At 51.8% G+C, this 14,487-nt stretch overlaps 1 long non-coding RNA gene and 1 pseudogene across 22 annotated transcripts in view; one reads left to right on the forward strand and one right to left on the reverse strand.

Annotated features, from left to right (window-relative positions):
• Window positions 1-14,487, reverse strand: part of LOC149125175 (uncharacterized) — an 80,075-nt gene that overhangs the window by 40,853 nt on the left and 24,735 nt on the right. Inside the window, exons 3-4 of one of the 21 annotated variants that reach the window (XR_016212174.1) lie at window positions 14,366-14,410; window positions 12,990-13,176 (exon numbers count right to left, since the gene is read on the reverse strand). The exons of the other annotated variants lie outside the window; for them this stretch is intronic. This is a non-coding gene — a long non-coding RNA (uncharacterized LOC149125175). Of the gene's footprint in view, window positions 1-12,989; window positions 13,177-14,365; window positions 14,411-14,487 lie in introns of those variants that run through there. 21 annotated transcript variants of the gene reach the window in all.
• LOC103350794 (ninjurin-1 pseudogene) lies at window positions 7,735-8,823 on the forward strand (annotated as a pseudogene). The gene has a single exon (XR_016212591.1). The product of XR_016212591.1 is annotated as a ninjurin-1 pseudogene (transcript).

Raw genomic sequence — 14,487 nt, forward strand, 5'->3', positions numbered from 1 at the left:
CCAGCCCCTGCACAGAGCAGCCGGGTTGGCTGCCTTGTTGTTTGCTAAAAGGGCTCCCTGCTGTGCTGCCCCAGGTGGAGCCAGATGAGACTGCAGGAGCTCCAGCCAGCATTCTGGTGAGGTGAGGACCGTAAGAAACCCCTCCTTCATAGTAACAATACTTCTGACACCACGGTCACGGCTGGTTTTCCACACCAAGCCATTTTCCATTTCTCTGCAGGTACCAGCCAGTGTCCTGTGGTTTAATTCTGACGCTAACTATGGGGAATTAGTGTGGATCCCACCAATCAAGGTCCCAGTCCCACCAGACTGCCTCCTACTTGAGACACCAATCATCAGCCCTAGCGTCCCCTACGTCTGACACTCTATCCATCAGGGACCCCCATAACCCCCTCCACGAGCTGGATAATTTGCTGGAATGGCTCACAGACCCAGGCAAAGAGCTTACTATGACTGGTGCATATGGCAGATACAACCCAGAAGCCGCAAATGGGAGAGGTACACAGGGCAAACTATGGGGAAAGAGTGGAGCTTCCAAACTCCCGGCACACAGCCCTCCCTGCACCTCCATGCATTGCCCAGCTGGGTAGCTCTGAGAGCCCTGTTACTAAGGCCTCCATGGCGGCTGCACTACTGGGCATGATTCATTAAGTCACTGGCCACTGGCCCCGGAGTCACTCTCACAGACCATCCCGTCTTCTCAGTCAGCAATGGGGCTGAACGACCTAACCCTCTGACCACAGGGCTGGCTCCGCTGGGTCTCCATGTTCCAAGAGCCCACACCCTCAAGGGTCCTTTGTGAGCATAAACCCAGGGGTGGCTGACAGGTGATAATTCTGAACAGATGCTCTGCTCACCCCCAAAACTCAGGAAGTTCCAAGGGTTTTAGAAGCTGCCTGCCAGGAGCCAGGAATGAGGACCAGACATGAGGGTCTGTGTTGTCTTTTAACTCCATTTCCTCATGAACTCCCTGGCATGCATACTTCTTATTTTGTCACACTGACTACCAGCCTGCCACAGGTCCACTCTGGACAGCTGGCTTCCAAGAAGTGGCAGTGATGTTCCACTTTTAGGACAAAGGCTCACATCCGTGGTGGGAACAGCAGTCCTAAACATCACTCAGCATCTGAGGGCACTTTTAGCTCCCTGGCACTGGACAGATGGTCTTGAAGGCTCTCTTCTTATCCTCTACCCACATCCATCTCAATCCGTATGCAGAGGTCAACAGCCACGTGTCTCTTGCGTGACAATTTCCCTGTCCCACACACCTGATCTTCACAACACTCCTGCCACTCTGAAGAGGCAGTGAACACTCGTGGACCACCTGCCAGACTTGTACACCAGGGACTATCTGAGGCCACTTTGTGGAAGCCTCTGCTCAAAGCTGCAAGGGAGTTATATTACTTAGTCCCAGTTTAGAGATGGGGAAAACTGAGACCCAAAGAGTTTGGTCAAGGAGCCACCAGAGAGCCAAGGCAGGGCCTGAGATACGGACTCCACGTTCAGGTTCATCAGGCAGACTTTCCTACACGCACCCCACAGGATTTCAGACGTAGCTCACTTGCAAAAGGACATAAGCTCACCCTGGGGGAACCAGATCCCTGCTGGCCAGTAGGAGCCACAAAAGCAAAATTTTGGAGGCTTCCCTTTGTGTGCGATGAACAGTCCCCCTGACTGGCGAGCTCCCCTCTCTATGTCCTCCGTAGAACGGAAGAGCTGGCTACTCCCGGAGCAATGCTGGCCACTGGCACAAGAGTTTGCTGCGGCCGGCACCGCGGCGCACTAGGCTAATCCTCCACCTTGCGGCGCCGGCACACCGGGTTCTAGTCCCGGTCGGGGCGCCGGATTCTGTCCCGGTTGCCCCTCTTCCAGGCCAGCTCTCTGCTGTGGCCAGGGAGTGCAGTGGAGGATGGCCCAGGTGCTTGGGCCCTGCACCCCATGGGAGACCAGGAGAAGCACCTGGCTCCTGCCATCGGATCAGTGCGGTGCACCAGCCGCAGTGCACCAACCGCAGTGGCCATTGGAGGGTGAACCAACGGTAGAGGAAGACCTTTCTCTCTCTCTCACTGTCCACTCTGCCTGTCAAAAAAAAAAAAAAAAAAAAAAGAGCTTGCTGCAAAACCCAAACTCTGCACGTGGTAGGAGCCTGGCTACAAAGGTCCCGAACAACGAAAATTGCTTTCCTAAGTGGGAGCAGACTCGAGTGGTTTGTTCGACCCTGCTACTCCCTAGAAGTGTTTGTGTAATTTTTTTTGAAGTTCTGGAAACAACCGGAGGAGATAATAAAATACCATCCTCTTTATTGAAGTCTGAGATTCCCTACAGCAGAGGACCACAGATTGCAAGGTTTGATTGCCCTAAATAAAAATGTTGGAAGATAAAGAATCCCCCTGGCTCGAACCTTCAAGGACCCAAACATGCCCAGAGGCCAGGAAACAATGCCAGGCTCGTATTCTCTGCCTCTGCTAAAGCCCACGTTCTGTGCAACTTCAATCCTCTCCCTAACTTCGTTAGTGAAGACGGCAATCAATACAGAAGCGCCAGGCCCATCCTAAGGGACCACGACTATAAAACGAGAACTCTAAGCAGCTCCGTGCTCCCACGGAAACGGCTGGCCTTCTTCCCGGCATGGCACCCACCTCCCAGGTACGCGTGCATCCTGACGTTCAAAGGGAAATCCGCTTCTCCTGACCCGGGGCCGGGTGCTAGTCTGATGGAAGGGATGCCTCTGTGCCCCCTTCCACGCGGAGGGCTTGGCTTCAGGAACCTTCAGGAAGGCTCTGTAGGTCTGCAGGCCCCTCTGAGGAGGTCAAAACTATCCCTGCTCATGCTTTGGATTGGTTCTGAGATGTTGCATACTTTCCTGACCCCCCCCCCCGGGGAAAGCCACTGCAAACACAACCCCACCCCACCCCACCCCACCCCCGCCATCAGCCCCACTTCCTGCTACAGAACATCCCGAGAGATGGAGAAGGTCACTTTCTGTGCCTCCATTTAACCTGGAAACAGATCTGAGGAGCAAACCGTGGTGGTCAAAAAGGGTTTGACTAGGATTTTGGGGAAAAAAAGATTTAGAAAGCATGAATGAAGACAGGCTGTGGGGGCCGGCGCTGAGGCATACTGAGTTAAGCCCACACCTGCCACACCGGCATCCCGTATCAGAGCACCAGTTGGAATCCTGGCTGCTCCACCTCTGATCCAGCTCTCTGTTAATGTGCCTGGAAGGCAACAGAGGACGACCCAAGTGTTTGGGCCCCTGCCACCCACATGGGAGACCCGGACGGAGTTCCAGGCTTCCAGCTTCAGCTTGGACCAGCAGACATTTGGGAGGTGATTCGGTGGATAGATCCCTTTCTCTGTCTCTCCCTTTCAAATAATAAATCTTCAAAAAGCACAATCTGTGTATATACCTCAGATTTCACTAAAGTGGGCTCTAAGCATCTTCATGCATCATTATGTGAAGTTTTTTCCACTAATTTCCTCCAAAAAAGAATTGAATGACAGCTCAAACGACCATCACTTCCCATTTAACTTTAACAGATGATCATAAGGAGGGTTATTTCTGCAAAACTATTCAAAGGTTTCTTTGGTTTGCTTCTGGGTCTGAACAAACCTTGTATTTTCCTATCACTCTTGTTTGGAGCATCATTCCAGTTATCATGGCAACTAACAAATGTTCCCCAAACTTAGTGTCTTAGAACAACAAAATCTACTTTGCCCATAAATGGGCCATTTAATTGGGCACAGTGAGGACAGCTCCTCTCTGCTCCCCTTGTCCCCAGCTGGAGGGGTCAGTCTGGGAGCAGCTTTCTCTTTCTTGGTCTCCCTACGTGGTCTCCCCCGCATGACAACTTCAGGTGCTATCAGGTGCTAGGACCTTTTTCATGGCAACCAGGGCCCATAAGAGAAAAGTGAGAAGTCACATCATGTCTTACGATAGCCTGTGAAGTCACACGGCATCACTGCTGCCAACTCTACTCCTTTTTTAAGAGAGATTTTTTTACTTATTTGAAAGATGGTGCTACAGGGAGGCAGAGAGAGAGAGAGAGATCTTCCATCTGCTGGTTTACTCCCCAAATGCTACAACGGATGAAGCTGCACTGATCCAAAGCCAGAAGCCAAGAGTTTCTTCCAGGTCTCCCATGTGTGTTCAGGGTCCCAAGAACTTGGGCCACCTTCTACTGCTTTCCCAGGCCACAGCAGAGAGCTGGATCAGAAGTGGAACAACCAGGTCTCAAGCCGGCATCCATATGGGATGCTGGCACTGCAGGCGGCAGCTTCTCCCCTACTCTAAATCTTATCCAACTCTACTTCTTACAAGCAAACCTCAAAGGCCAGGCCATCTCTGAAGGGAGGAGGAGGAGGCTCTACCATTTGCAAGAGGAGCATCAAAGAACCTGTGGACATATTTGAAAGCCACTGAAGGCACCCAGTGTATCACCTTCCTGTTGACCATGTCTTCTGACTGGTCACTGGCTCAACTGCATCAGACCCATTGGTCAGTGGTTCTGGCTGACTTTGGCCTGGCTGCTCCATGCTGCTGGGATTTGTGTTGTGTTCAGGGCTAGTGTCCAAGTACTTGGTACCCAGTAGGTACCCAACAGACATTTGTTCAGTCAGTGAGTGAGTGAACAGTTCTCCAAATCACTTCAGTCACTTTGGGGACATTCTGCATCCTTTGCAAGATCTCCAATTTTCCTTTGCAGCCAGTGTTCCTTGCCTTCCTCTTGGAGTGTCTGACCTCAGCAAGTTGAGGCAATCAACAGAAGATCAAAGAAGATATTGATGAGGTGAGCAGAGAGGGCAGAAAGGTTGCCCACGTTGGGGGTTACTACAATGGGGTTCATGCAGTCAGTGGTCATTTCATCTCATGATGTCAGAAGCTCTGCTCCCCTCACAGGGAAGGGGAGCTGGGTGATCCACACTTGGATACAAGGACTCCCAGGACTCCCAAGCCAACCGAAACCTCCCCTAGCTTCACATTTTCTAGCCCTAGAAGATCATTTTCTCTCAAGTTCTAATTTCTTGGTGATTTTGTAATTAGAATTTTATTTAACATTTATTTTTTCATTTTAAAGGGGGAGAGAGAGAGAGAGAGAGAGAGAGAGAGAGAGAGAGAGAGAGAGATCTTCAGTCATTAATAGGGAACCATAAGCCCTGATATGCCCAACACAGTGCTAAGCACGCCATAGAGATTAGCTCATGGCTTCATGTTAAACTTACCCTTCTATTAAGGAGGGAATTGAGGCTTTGGGCAGCTAACTACCTTGCCAAGACCACTGTGCTATTAAATGGGAGAATCAGGATGGGCACTAGCAGCCTATGATGTTACCTATTCTGCTGCTCTGTTTCTGAACCAACGGATGACCTTGATGATGACCTTGATGTCTTCGGCAGAGAAAGACTGATGGAATCAGTCGCTTGTTAGTTGTGCCCCTCATAAAGATGACAGAACAGGAGAGAGCCCAAAGCAGCATGTGTGTGATCAGGAACTGGGCTGACCTCTGTCCCCAAGTCCTGGGAGACACCCTCTAAATCCTTGAAACTTCCAGATCCGAGTGACTTTGATATTCACGGTGGGCCCTGCTGGCTTTTGCTAACCAGTGACTCACGGTGGTCCCTGAACAGTTTCTGCAATGGGGATGGCTCATCTGGGACCTGGCAACACCAGCAAGACCAAACTTAAAACTTTCAGCCTCGTGATTATCCCTGCTGGGGAGGGGACTTGGAGACTAAGCCAATCTTTCGGCCAAAAACTCTATCAATCATACCAATGTAATAGAACTCCAATAAAAACTCTAGGCACAGAGCCTGGTTGCCAGCACTCTGTGTGAATGACAATACTCTGCGAGAACTGCAATACTTGGTTTTTGGAGATAGCAGTGAATCCTGACCCTGTGAGGAGGGGCCGCTTCCTGACTTCAGGCTGTGCTGTCCCTCAGACCTCTTAACTAATGTCAAGCCTGGGCATAAACTTTAAAAACACTAGGCATATTTATAAAATGAGAAGATAAAGCACAGGTCAGTGATGTAGTTCAGCAAAGGAGCAGGGACAGGATGTCAGAGTGACAGGATCGATGTTACTCTGATAAAGAGCAGAGCACCAGCCTTGGGAGCTATAAAAGGCCTCGGAGGTTATCTGGATCAAAACTTTTCATTTGCAGATGAGGGAACTGAGACCCCAAAAGGCTGAAGTGGTCTTCCCCTAAACCACAAAGGAGAGAATCTGCAGCTGGGCTGTTCTTGGAATAAATTTTATGTCTAGAAGTCAAATGCACTAAAAGTCTCTTCTTCCCATGCAGGAAATTCGAGCCATCAACGTGACAGCTCATTCACAGCACTGTTTGGCAATGTCACCACCCACGGTGGACTGACTTTCAAATTAGGGCTTGGTTTTTATGCTCCTAGTTCCTACCTCCGTGGAAGCCTCTGTCTTCCTGGGAGAACAAGGGGGTAACCCTGACCCCCAAATCCTCCTCCAGAACCACATGGAAGTTCTACGACTCTTTCTGAATTATCCTCGTTTCTCCAGTTACAAAATGGGATGCCTGAAAACATAGCTTCTTTAAATAGTAGATGTGTTCCTAAGAGAAAGTCTAGATGACTTTTTTGAAGATTGATTTTGTTTATTTGAAAGACAGAGCTAGAGAGAGAGGTAGAAACAGAGAGGTCTTCCATCCCCTGGTTCACTGCCCGGATGGCTGTCAGGAGCTTCTTTCGGGTCTCCCATGTGGATGGAGGGGCCCAAGGACTTGGGACATCCTCTACTGCTTTCCCAGGCCATAGCAGAGAGCTGGATGGGAAGAGGAGCAGCTGGGACTAGAACTAACACCCATATGGGATGCCAGCGCTTTGGGCCAGGGCTTTAATCCACTGTACCACAGTGCCAGCACTTAGGTAATATTTTAATCCAGTAAGGGACTTGGTTATTTTTTGGGTTTTTTTTTTTAAGATTTTATTTATTTCTTTGAGAGGTAGAGATAACAGAGAGAGAAGTAGAGAGGCAGAGAAAAAAAAGTCTTCCATTCATTGGTTCACTCCCCAGATGGCTGCAATGGCTGGAGCTGGGCTGATACGAAGCCAGAAGCTTCTTCCAGGTCTCCCACATGGGTGCAGGGGCCCAAGCAATTGGGCCATCTTCCACTGCTCTCCCAGACCAGAAGCAGAGAGTTGGAATGAAAGAGGAGCAGCCGGGACTAGAACTGGCACCCATGTGGGATGCTGGTGCTGCAGGCAGAAGCTTAGCCTACTGTGCTACAGGGCAGGCCCCCAGGACTTGGTTAATTTTAAAAATTCTAATGTAAATTCTTCCAGGAGGCCAAAGTAAAATCCTTTTCTGATATAAATAACATCTCTAGGAGCCTTCCGTGTGCAGAAGTTTCTTTTCAATGCGTTGCCCTGTATCAGCAAAGAACCTGGCAAAAAACGCTTCACCATCCTCAGAAAAGGAGCCTTTGGCAGTGGTACTGTGGTGCCACATGTTAAGTCGCTCCTTGCAACGAGGTCAGCAGCGTGTACTGGAGCTCCAGTTCCAGCCCGGCTGCTCCGCTCGCAATCCAGCTTCCTGCTAGTGCACCTGGGAAAGCAGCAGATAATGGACCACGTGCTTCCGCCACCCACGTCGGGGCGCTCCTAGCTTTCACTTTGCATTTCTATCCTATCTACATTATGTAAATGTTTATTAAATTGCATGTTTTTCTCCTCCACAAAAAAAAAGGGGGGGGGGGTGCGCAGCCGGGACCCAAGGCGGAGGTGCGGACGCGCTCAGGCCGGAACAGGCGGCCCAGCGGCCGCATCATGGACTCGGGCCCCGAGGAGTATGAGCTCAACGGCGACCCGCGACCTGGCTCGCCCGACGCTTCGCCGCCCCGCTGGAGCTGGAGGCACCGGCCCATCAACGTGAACCACTACGCCAACAAGAAGAGCGCGGCTGGACATGGCGCTGCTGATAGCCAACGCGTCGCAGCTGAAGGCCGTGGTGGAGCAGGGCCCCAGCTTCGCTTTCTTCGTGCCCCTGGTGGTCCTCATCTCCATCTCGCTGGCGCTGCAGATTGGCGTGGGGGTGCTGCTCATCTTCCTCGTCAAGTACGACCTGAACAACCCGGCCAAGCACGCCAAACTGGACTTCCTCAACAACCTGGCCACAGGCCTGGTGTTCGTCATCGTGGTGGTCAACATCTTCATCACAGCCTTCGGGGTCCAGAAGCCCATGGCGGGCACGGCACCGCAGCAGTAGGGGAGCCGGCAGGGCCAGAAGCCTGCATCGCACCTGCCCTGCAGCCTACCCGCCTGACCCTGGGAGCCGCTGCGTCCTGTGGCATCCACCTGCTGCACGTGGCACTCCGGAGCCTCCAGAGCCCAGGCCGGCCTCTGCTGGACCAGGCCCAGCGGCCAGCCACTGCGCCGACTGCCGCACAGGGGGCCGCTGTGTTGTGTGTGTGGGCCAGTGGCAGGCCCAGAAGGTTGGAACTGGACAGCCCAGCGTCCTGTGCCCGGAGAAGGGTCGTGGCCCCCTGGGGACAAGCTGCAGGTCCATGGATGGGCCAGACCAAGGGCCCTGGCCGGCCTCCGTCTCAGGACATTCCTGAGGGACAAGGAGTCGCCTCACCTCCCGCCGATGCACCAGCACCCCCATCTCCCAGTCTCCCTGCTGACCTCAGTGCCTGGGCTTGGCGACCATCGAGAGGGAGCCGTGCCCACATGGGCAACTGGCCCTGCCCCGCAGTGACCGGCAGAGCCTCTGCCCCCTCCTCGGGAGCCCAAGCCCCGCGTTTTCTAACCAGGAATGACTAATAAAGCCCTGATCCTCCCAAAAAAAAAAAATTTGTGGCCATTTAGGGAGTGAACCTGTGGGTGAAAGACCTGTCTCCTCCCCTGTCACTCTGCCTTTCAAATAAATAAATCTTAATAAAAAATAGAAGGCCTCTTGACTTAGGTGTAGTGGTCAAGCCACAAAAGCATTATTTCCTTTATCCTGGACAGCAAGGCTGTTTTTCTAGACCCAGTCAGAAGGTGCAGCTGCAAATAGCCCAGGAATATTTAATACATAATCTAGTGCCCCTCACAGCCTCACCCAGGCACTGAGTTTTCATGCCCCTGGGTTGGGCGAGACAAGGCTCAATCAACATTCCAGCCACCTCCTCCTTTGTCAAGGTGAAAGAACTAAAACAACCGTGTTATCTGTTCGGCAGTCGCTCCTGTTTTATTTGGGGCTGCCTTCCTCTCTGGCCATCCGAGAAGGCGTGACAGAGTGTTACTGCCGCTCTTATTAAATATTATTACTGTGGTGCAAACTTGACGGGCCAGAGAGGAGACAAAGGAGGCAGCCTCATTGCCCAGAGGAAATCCAGGCATCAGATGGTCTGGGGCTGAACAGGACATCAATCTTCAGAATCCAATTCTGACTGTACACTCTGCGGCAGCTCTGTGTGCAATGGGAACAGGCTTAAGGCCATTGCTAACCTAAAAAAGTATGCATTTAAGAAGGAACCAGAGGGAGAGCTATTGAGACTGAGAACAGTCTTAGGGATGCTAATTGAGATTCAAAAATTTAAAAAAAAAAAACAGTACTGTGAAAACACATTTCACAGGTAATGAGATTTTTCTTCTTGGGCTTTCTTTGCCCAAATCCTTTTCTTTTTTGTTTTTGAGGAAAGCCCCTCCTTTGTTGATTCTGGGGCACCCGTCTCTCCACTAGCACTCTCTTAGAGGCTTCCCGCGGGCCCCACCAAGTCATGATCCTTCCTCTCTCCTTGCTACCTGGGCAACACAGGCGTAGGACCAAGGTCAGTGTCAGAGGCTCTCACTCCCCTGAGCCAGGGAAGTGAAGACAAAGGGCCAGTTAAATGTACGCACAGCCACAGCACAACCACCCGCCAGGCATGGCCCACGTCCCACGCTTCTCGATTCTCATTCACATTCATTTTCCAGATGTGATCTCTTCCCAGCCTCCCTTGTGCTTTGCATTCGCCACCCCTCTCTGCTTGAGTCAGAGCTGATCTCCATCACTTGGAGTCTAAGACATGGAAACTGATACCTGCCTTTATGAGATTTCCATGAATATAAGACCTGCCCAGGATGCAGAAGTTACTGAGGGAATAAAATACGATATCCTGCTGTAGATGTGGGATATTTCCTTACCCTTGTGGTTGGATGAGTCCCCATAGAGTCACAAGGGAGGGCAGTGACTGGTCATATGGCAAGTTCTTTCAATACCCCCAGTCCAGTGCCAGCATAGCAGTTCAGCAGGTTAAGCCATAGTTGGAACACCCAACCAGCAGTGCTGGTTTAAGTCCCAGCTACTCTGCTTCTGGTCCAGCTTTTTGCTAATGTGCCTGGGAAGCAGCAGACAGCTCAAGTACTTCGGCCTCTGCCACACATGGAGGGAAAACCTGGATGGAGTTCCAGACTCCTGGCTTCAGCCTGGACCAGCCTCAGCCAGTGCAACCACTTGAGGAGTGAGCAGCAGATGGAAGCGTGCGCTCTCCCTCCCTCTCTCTCTCTCTCTCTCCCTGTGTGTCACTCTGGCTTTCAAATAAATATTTTTTCTAAAAAAAATAGCCCCATCCCTACAAATGAGCACAATAAATATCCCTCAACACTACAGGAACAGATTCGCAATCCAACAGGGGATGCCAAGTTTTGAAACTGAAAGAGCAGCAAGTCTTTTCCTATCCTGGCAGGGAACCAAAGAGGTTGCCGGCACAGACCCTTGAATGATTGAGGCTCCAGAACCTTAAGATAAAGCAAATCCAGCCACCCCCGGGCCAGTGGGGGAGGGGGCTGCCACTGAACACCGGGAGTAGTAAAACAAGGCAAGAGGAGGGCAGGGCACCAGGAGGACTGTACCGCAGGAACTCGTGGAAGCAGAGATGCCCGAGTGACTGCACACATGAGAGAGCCTGGCTGGGCCAACAGGGTGATCACAGAGCTCACCCCAGCACCAGAAGCCCAGTACACCTGGCTTCACACGATGCATCCGTGCTGTAAAGCCCCCTCCATCTACACCACATGTTTTATCCGTGCATATGCATATGCATGTGGGTGTTTGGCCATTGGTGTTGACGGTTTGTCTTTGTTTTCTTCCAAAAGTTTCACTTGTCTTTGCTGAATTAAGAGGAAGGACTCAGGCCAGCGCCGCGGCTCAACAGGCTAATCCTCCGCCTAGCGGCGCCGGCACACCAGGTTCTAGTCCCGGTCGGGGCGCCGGATTCTGTCCTGGTTGTCCCTCTTCCAGGCCAGCTCTCTGCTGTGGCCAGGGAGTGCAGTGGAGGATGGCCCAAGTGCTTGGGCCCTGCACCCCATGGGAGACCAGGAGAAGCACCTGGCTCCTGCCATCGGATCAACGCGGTGCGCCGGCCGCAGCAGCCATTGGAGGGTGAACCAACAGCAAAGGAAGACCTTTCTCTCTATCTCTCTCTCTGTCCATTCTGTCAAAAAAAAAAAAAATTAAAAAGAGGAAGGACTCTCTGGGAGAAGTACCGTGCTCTACTTGACCTTTGACTAAAGGCCCCTAAGAAGGAGCAGCCAAGGGAAACCGTCATTGGCAGTTCTCCCTGCCAGAGAATACACATGCACCCGTGTACACACACACACACACACACACACACACACACACACACACACACAACTGGGCACTTGAAATTGAGCCAAGAGGACCTGTGCATGCAGGTAAAGCCACCGCCTGCAATGCCAGCACCCCATACAGGTGCCAGTTTGAGTTCCAGCTGCTCCACTTCCAATCCAGCTCCCCATTAATGCACCTGGGAAAGCAATGGAGGATGACTGAAGCGCTTGGACCCCTGCCACTCATGTGAGAGACCTGGAAGAAGCTCCTACCTTCAGCCTGGCCCAGCTCTGGCTGTTGCAGCCATCTGGAGAGTGAACCAGGGCATGGAACATCTTCCCCTCTGTGTGTCCCTCCCCCCCTCTCTTTAACTCTTTCAAATAAATAGATCTTCAAAAAAATGAAGAAAGAGACATTGAGCCCACAGAGAGCCTGAGTCATCGCCACCAGTCCCTCAGCGATGCACGAAGCCTGTGTCACTGCCCTTGGGGAGGGTGATCGGTCTTTGAGGACAACCACACGGGGTCAGCTCGGCAAGACTGTACAGAATGAAGTAAAGTCCCAACCGAGGCATGGAGCTTGCCAGTGAGGAACACGGACAGGCCTTGGAGTCAGCCAGACCTGTGTGTCCCTCAGCTGGGTGACCTGGGCAAGTCACTCAAACTTGGTGCTGTCACATGTCGCTCCCCCTCTTCGTGGAGGAATGACACAGGACCCTGCGTTGTTCTTTTGTCTGCTCGGCCCTCCCCGGGTTTGCTGCTGGTTCTTCCTGGGTTGGCTACCGTCCCTTCCACCTCCGTGGAAGGGCGGTTCCCCCTGCCACTTTCCCCACTTCTGCGGGGGAGCGGCACACCGCCGGCCGGCTCTCTCGGGGGCTGCACAGGTGTTCCTTCAGATAGATGTTCCTGGTGCATGTTGTCTCTCTCCTCCTTTATAGTCCTCTTCCACCAATCCCAACTCTGCTACCCACACGCCGAGTATGCTGCTCTCCTCCAATCAGGAGCAGGTCCTGCTGTTTATTGGTTGAACTGGAGGCAGCTGTATAGAAGCTGTTTCCTCCCCTCTCAGCGCCATATTGTGGGAGAGCAGATGCATAGAATAAGTCTTAATTCCAGTAACTTAGTCTAGTCCAAGTTGCTCCCCACAGTCACACATGGGTAAGAACACTCGCTCTGTAGGGCCGTCTGGGGACTAAGTGAAATATCTAAAGCTTCCTGCACAGTGCCTGGTGTATAGCTGACGTTCATAAAAATGAGAAAAATATACAAATAAGAATGTAGGGAATAAGAGTGAACACACAAAGCCACTGACAAGGCAAGTCTGGATTTGCAGGAGGTTCAGAAAAGATGTCCCTGATGCTGCCACTCTAATTCCACCAGGAACACAGCTGGGGAGACGACCAGGATGGACACGCTTTTTAAATATCCTTACTTGCAGTTTTTATTTTGAAGAAGCAGTTGCCACCACCCCCACAATGAGCCAGGCAGCTGACAGGTACCAGCGGAGCCCACGGAAGTGCCTGTCAGGGGGACGGCGATCCTCCAGCTGGTTGCACGTGGGAAATCAGGAGGACAGATTTTCTTGGGCGATTTTGTCATTCATTCTGGTTTCTGCTTGACCAGAGAGAGTACACAAGCCATTTGTCTCAAATGAACGCTCCAGTAGATAAAACACCAAAAGGGGTTTGGGAAACAAAATAAGAATTGCCATCCTGGCTTAGCCCAGTGGTCTGACAATAGTACCAAGAGACATTTTGTAGAAAAGACTCAACTTCCTCCCAAACTTAGAAACGGCTACTAAATGTCCTTACGTCCCCAGGAAGGTGCTAACCCCACAGCCTGATGACAGCCCCCCCCCCCCGCCCCCGGGGCCTCTGGCCCAGCATCGCCAGTTAGTACTGTGCTTGGAGCAATGAGTTTATTTATTTAACCAACTTTTTTTTTTTTTTTGACAGAGAGTTAGTGAGAGAGAGACACAGAGAGAAAGGTCCTCCTTCCATTGGTTCACCCCCCAAATGGCCACTACAGCCACTGCCCAACGGGCGGTGCTGCACCGACCGATCTGAAGCCAGGGTCTCTCATGCTGGTGCAGGGCCCAAGCACTTGGGCCATCCTCCACTGCACTCCCGGGCCACAGCAGAGAGCTGGCCTTGGAAGAGGGGCAACCGGGACAGAATCCGGCGCCCCGACCGGGACTAGAACCTGGTGTGCCGGCGCCGCAGGCGGAGGATTAGCCTAGTGAGCCGCGGCGCTGGCCATTTAACCAACTTTCATTCCTGTGTTTTGTTCCTCTTGACTGCAGCTTTGACTGACTGCGTAACCTGCAGCGAGTGCCCCGTGCTGGCTCCGTCTGCATCTCTCCATCAGCAACATGGAGAACTAACAGCAGCTCATCAGTGCGTCGCAGGTGAAAGGGAGACACTCTAGGAGCTGCACGTTTCTCTATGAGCTTCACAAAAGGAAGGAGAGAGCGCGAGTGAGCGAGCAGGTGTTGGACACCATGGTTGATACCCGCATCCCTCATCAGAGTTCCTGCATTCAGAGCTCAGAGCTCGGCTCTTACACTTCAGATTTCAGCTGTGTGCTAATGGAAGACAACAGATGATGGTCAAGTAGCAACCACAGGAGGGACGTGGATCCAGTTCCCTGCTCCTGGTTTCCACCAGGCTCACTCCCAGCTACGCAAGGCATTTGGGAGTGAACCAGTGAATGAAAGCTTTCTCTATCTTTCAAATAAAGTGAAAATAAATTTGAAAAACAAAATTGTGATTATTACAATAAAAAGAAGAAAGGGGCTTACAGCTGAACACTTGAGCTCCATTCCCTAGGCTGATCCAGATAAATCCTGCAAGAATCAAATGATGGGATAATGGAAAAGAGAAATGTAAGACGGGAGGGGATGTCTTGGGATCAGATTGAATG

This window comes from Oryctolagus cuniculus, chromosome 8 (assembly GCF_051225735.1).
Source record: "Oryctolagus cuniculus isolate XC-2025 breed Fujian yellow rabbit chromosome 8, ASM5122573v1, whole genome shotgun sequence".
Lineage (NCBI taxonomy): Eukaryota > Metazoa > Chordata > Mammalia > Lagomorpha > Leporidae > Oryctolagus > Oryctolagus cuniculus.